This window comes from Triticum dicoccoides, chromosome 4B (genome assembly GCF_002162155.2).
Source record: "Triticum dicoccoides isolate Atlit2015 ecotype Zavitan chromosome 4B, WEW_v2.0, whole genome shotgun sequence".
NCBI classification, from domain to species: Eukaryota; Viridiplantae; Streptophyta; class Magnoliopsida; order Poales; family Poaceae; genus Triticum; species Triticum dicoccoides.
The window spans coordinates 363,774,343-363,780,224 of NC_041387.1; the positions used below are offsets into that span (position 1 = coordinate 363,774,343).

Consider the following 5,882-nt stretch of genomic DNA (forward strand, 5'->3'; position numbering starts at 1 on the left):
GCCGGTGCTCGCCCCCGACCCGTCGGCCCTCGCCTCCCTCCTCTCCCCTCCCGGCCATCGTCGGGCCTGCCTCCTCGCCCCTGCACCCTCTATAACCCCCCTCTCTGCTAGGGTTCTTCGGTTAATTTAATTAGGTTTTAGTTAGGGCAGTATGTTAATTAGGTTATCTATTTAGTTATGAATTTAGCTAGGTTTCAAAATTTGAACTGGACATGTGATATGTGCAAATTTGAACTGGACATGTGATATGTGCATATGTCATGTTTTGGACATGTCATGTTTGGAAAATGATCCGAGTGGCCTATGTTACGTTGGAATGTTGATTCATTTCCGTTCCGGTGAATTTCAGGCGCTCGATATGTCCATTTTTTAGCAAAGGTCATGCCGAAATTTCCCGTGAATAAAGGCATGATTTTGTGCTACATAGTTGGCATATCGAGTGCTGGCACGTAGATTTCTTTTTATGTCATTTCTCATTTATTCATACTTTTAGAAATAAATGAGGACACTTAATCATAGGAAACATGTCGAACAACGAAGAAACTGGGCCTTCTGACCAAGATGCAGACGAGATGGATTATGAGGGTGAACAAGAGTACCTCGACTATTTGACTGCTAAGCAAGGTTTGCAGGTCGGCCTCGATGATGGTACTGACGCCGACATCGACACCGACAGCGCCGGCACCGATGGCGGCACCGAGACCGGTGGGGAAGGTACCGGCCCCGATGCCGCTACCGAAAAGAGGAAGCATAAGAAGCAGAGGATACGAAAACCTAACAAACTTGGGATTGGATGACTTGTGATCACAAAGATGGCACTTGGCAAGTTTGAGCCGTTAGAGCCGGAAGAACCTCGCAAGTGCTATGGGAACCAAGTAGGATGCATCCTACGGGAATGCGCGAGCATCAACGACGATGACTTAAGGAGTAAAGAACATTTGACGCGGTTGCTCCTAACAAAGTTGCACAAGAGATTCAAGTTCCCCGACCGGGATGATAACATAGAACAACCGTGGGATGATCCGAAGATGAAACAGATTAACAATCACGCCATGGGCATGTTCAGCAATGATTTGGCCTCCTGGAAAATGAGGGTGAAACGAGCTATTGAGACTGATGAACCCCTGTCCAAGATTCTGGAGGAAAATCCGACACTTATGGAAGAGGAGTTCGAAAAGTTCAAGGACACTTGTGCTAGCGAGGCAACCAAGGCTAAGGCTGCGAAGTTCAAGAGCCTTCAGCAAAGGAACACGGGGAAGCATCGCCTCGGAAGCCGTGGCTACCTCGGTAAAAGGCCCATATGGGATAAGGAGGACGCGGAACATGAAGCCGCGGGTCTCCCAGACCCCTTCGCGAAGTTCACCAACCCCTTGGAGCATGACTTCATCAGGGCCCGCTACAAGTGGGACAAGGAGAAAAAGGTTTTTTACACGAACAAGATCACGAGGAAATTGATTAGACTACTGGAGAAGCAACACCAGCTTGCAGCCGAAAGCCCTACTTCTCCGATGAGGCCCAAGTGGGACACCCCTCTCAACCGGGCCTTGAACTAACTTAAGGGACTCCCTTTGGATCAGCGGCCGCAATATGGTCGTGTGCACGGCGCTGGAGACGGCGCCACGTGGAAGGTGTTTTACAACGAGGGCCCGGAGGCCAAGAAGCTGAAAACGAAGTTTAGTCAGGCGGACATCGACGCGAAGGTGAAGCTTGCGGTCGAGAAAAAAGCAGCTGAGGACGCGAAAAAAGCAGCCGAGGACAAATATGAGTTGCTACAGCAGGCAGTCAATGCAGCTGTAACTGCCTGCAGAAATGATTTTGCTACTAACTTGGTTCCAGTTATCATCAACTGGGCGAAGGAAAATCCAGACAAGACGGTACATGGTTTCCCGATGCCCAGTTTCGTCGGGAGCAACTCCATGAACAACAACACCATCGCACCATCACTTGCTCACGCAACCGGGCCTCCTCTCGCAGCCGCTCCCACTCATAGCAGCCCGTCCTTAGTCTCAGGTGCGCTAGGTGGGCCTTCGTCTTTGGCTGAGCTCGACGCCGTCACGGTAATTACATGTCGCACGAACATATATATATATATATATATATATATATATATATATATATATATAATATTCCATTTTTGTTGCCTTTCGGTTGTTTTACGCCACAGACATATGTGTTTGCAGGCGAAAGAAACCCCGTGCACCATACTCTACTTGATCAAAGGCCAGAAGGTGGACGTGGGACAGGGGATGATAATGGACCCCTCTCAACGCATGTTCCACAACCAGCCGATCCCCGCTGGGCACTTTAGGGTTAGCTTGACCAGTGTGAAATCGGGGCACGAGGATTTGCCTCCTCCAGTACAGCATGTGGAAGCGGACGACGAGACCCCGCCACGGATTGGAAGCTGCAAGAATTGGGTGCTGCTATGGCCGAAGAATCTTATTCGTCTGGAGCCGGCCGAGAGCACACCAATAACTACCACACATCAACAAGCATGTGCGAAGAACACCACCCCGCCTATGCAATTACCAGCTCCTGTAGTGCCGGGTGAGAGCGGCGGACGACATGATGAAGGGGGTGCAATAGTACTGGCTGATGTAATTTCTCCTGTAGAACAGAGAATGGATGATGAGACGGAGGTCGACCCTATGGATTACCTCAATACAAACGCATATGACTGTGACATAGATATGATGAGTCAACCATATGATGAATCAGGCTATCAGCTTGCTAATGAGGATATGGATGATATGCCTAGGCAGGGTCGTACCATGGATTGCAAAAAGTCTCTCTTCATGAAATCCTCACAGGACACGCCTGAAGATGCCGCCTCAACATAGGCTCAACTAGCCAGGTACGAGGGTCGTACAGTACTTAGCCCGGGAACACTGGGGCAGGGGTTAAGGAAGGGTTTGGAAGGTGTGCCCAAGAAAAAGGAGAGGAAGAGATCGGGGAAGGTAACTGTCTCCAAACAAGCAAGAGCACATAGCAGCCAGACGATGCATTCTCAAGAGTGTGTACCCATGAAAAGTGCGGTCATGTTCCATCTCACGGGCGAGCCGATGCTACCGCCAAAACCGCTGGAGGCACTATCAGGGGATCTCAGGAGACTGCACGACCATGTGCTGTCGACTGAGAAAAGCCTACTAGCCTCAAAGGATCCAGGATATCTGACATACGCAGCTTGTGTGCCTGAAGGGAAGTGCTACATCGACACACGGCCCACGGAGGTGTTCTTCCTGCGGTTTGACCATATCTTTGAGATGTTTCTAACAAGGCGGCTTGATTTTACTATCGTCCGCCTTTTTGCGCTACATATGAGCTCCGTCATGAAGGGTGAAGAAGTCTCGCAAATCTGTGTGGCGGATCCGTACTACATGCACGAGTCTTTCTTGAGTCTCGACGACTTTGAGCGTGAAACTGCTAGGGAGTACCTCCAAAACTTCATGGTACAGAATAAGGACCGGGAAATTGTCCTCGTGCCTTATCATCCAAAGTAAGTCAGTTCCGGACAACCTTCGTACATTTCAATCATTCCTTCTCTCTCATATGGGGAATAATTTGAGGTGCCTTTTCCCCGCAGCAACGGGCGCGCTGTCCTTATCGTTCTTTACCCGCAGGTCTCCCACGCCGTGTATTTTGACCCTTCCAGAGACTACGAGAAAAAAGACTACACCCACATAATGAATATTCTAGATGATGCTCTCCAAGGCTTCAGCTTTAGAGGTGGCCACGTGCAGATCAAGAAACAAAGGAACAAGAAGATGGGCTTCGCGCATAAAACTAACTTCTCCTGCATCCATGTCCCAAAACCAAGCAAGAAGGATGGATTCTACATCGTCCATCTCATGATTCAGTTCAACACGGATCACCAAAAGCTTTGCACTAACAGCAGAAATGATGATCGTATCCACAAGTGGCTAGAATCTCATGGAGAAGCGGATTATAAACTTAGAGATGACTTCTTTCGCATCCAAAGCGACATTGCGACGATCATCATGAAAGAAGTCGTCGATGAGAAGGGGATGTTCCACCACGGCCCTATATCGCGAGCTGACGTCCGAACTCGCATAGGAATGCAAGCTAGGGTTCGTCCTCGATGATATGGAAGGATGGAACTTCTAGTGATTTATGATGCCGATGATGACGATATGTGTCGGTTGAACTTGTATACTTCTTGTAGCGATGAAACTTTGTGATGTCCACGGTCCATGCCGAACATGCGTAACGCTACTTTGTTAGTTTGCGTACGATGACCTGCGTACCTCTAGTTAATTAATTTGCGTACTGTATGTTGCATCTAGTTGTTAATCCTTTCTTTTTCGGTGTTGCTCTAGTATATTTTGTTGCATATATATGATTGTACATCCTCTTCATGAACATGCATCTCTAACAGGTACCTAGTTTCTTGATGGCGAGATGGAATTGCTATGTCGTGTACAAAGGGAAGGTTCCGGGGGTGTACAACGAGTGGCATGAGTGTCAGGCGCAAGTGAATGGGTTCATGGGCGCCAGCCATAAAGGCTTCAAAAGCAGACAAGAAGGAGAAGCTAGTTACTTGAGGTTCACGCTAGCGCGAGAGAGGACTCGTAACCGCCACCTCATGTACTGCATAGTTCCGCTCTCACTCATAGTGATAGCACTTCTTGCGTATACCTTTGTTTAGATGGATGACGTTGTTGTAGTTGCAAGTATTCGAGACTTGCATGTATCGCTATTTTCGAGATGATGACAAGATATCACTTTGTGTTGGATGATGATTATGATGAGACTATTTGTATGTACATGCTATGATTACATTTGTGGTCTCGCAGACATTTGTATGTGTATCATGATGACATTTCTATGTGCTAAAGATTCTTCTATAAAGCCTGTTCAAATACAAAACAAATATGCCAAAAAAATAACAAAAAAAACTACTTAAATTAGCAGTAGCGAGTGTACAAAAATTAGCAGCAGCGCCGCGGTAGCAGTAGCGCGTCAAGGTAAAACGCGCTAGAGCTACTAGCAGTAGCGAGCTTCCACAAACAGCGCTGCTGCTACACTTGTGTAGCAGTAGCGCCAGTGAGCACGCGCTACTGCTATATGTTAGCTGTAGCGCCTTATTAGTAGCGCCTCTCCCCGCACTACTGATACATCTAAAACCCGCGCTGCTGCTAGCCTTTTCCCTAGTAGTTGAGCCTGACGCACATCAGAGCTGACATTTCTGACCTCCATTTTGCTGCTCCGGGAGAAGACTATGCTAATATAATTGAATCTCAAAAGTGAACAAATTATAGCATACTGAAAAAACCATCAAAAGTGACCAAACTCGAGCATATGCACTTTAACACAGTAGCCAAGCAACTAAAAAAACAGAAATTCTTGAGAATTGCCATGGAGTCTTAAACAAACATGATCTCTGAAAATAATATACTGGAATAAATTAACCATTCTAACAATGTCCATGGACCTGCAAGCACAACCAAATCGAAAGAAAGCTGAGGATCACGGAAGGGAGAGTGAGCAGGAGGAGAGGCAAAGCAAGGGAATGGAAGAAAAGCTCACAAGGAAGGTGCAGCCAGAAGGGAAGAGGGAGTTCGACGGCATTGCTACTCCTTAATGGTGCGCCTCCGCCACGACGGTGCAACCAGGGCCCTTGCTCGACGACGCGAGACCGGCCAGTAGGTCCTCCTGGCGGCTTGTTGATGGCGTGCTCGCTGTGGGCTTCCTGCCCGAAGGCTCATCGACGGGCGTCCCATGGCTCGCGTTGGCGGTGGCCCCTGGCCTCTTGTGCAGCACCCCGGCTGCGGTATGGCACCACGAACAATAGCTTCCTCCTGGCGGCGTGGTCGTAGGACAGAGAGGAGGGAGGCAGAATGGCGGCGGCTGCTAACGAGGAT

At 48.5% G+C, this 5,882-nt stretch overlaps 1 long non-coding RNA gene across 1 annotated transcript in view; it reads right to left on the minus strand.

Moving 5' to 3' along the window:
• LOC119296166 overlaps positions 1–5,329 on the minus strand; it is a 13,734-nt gene extending 8,405 nt beyond the window's left edge. Inside the window, exon 1 of the long non-coding RNA XR_005144950.1 lies at positions 5,212–5,329. This is a non-coding gene — a long non-coding RNA (uncharacterized LOC119296166). The remainder of the gene's footprint in view (positions 1–5,211) is intronic.
• Positions 5,330–5,882: the final 553 nt, after the last annotated feature.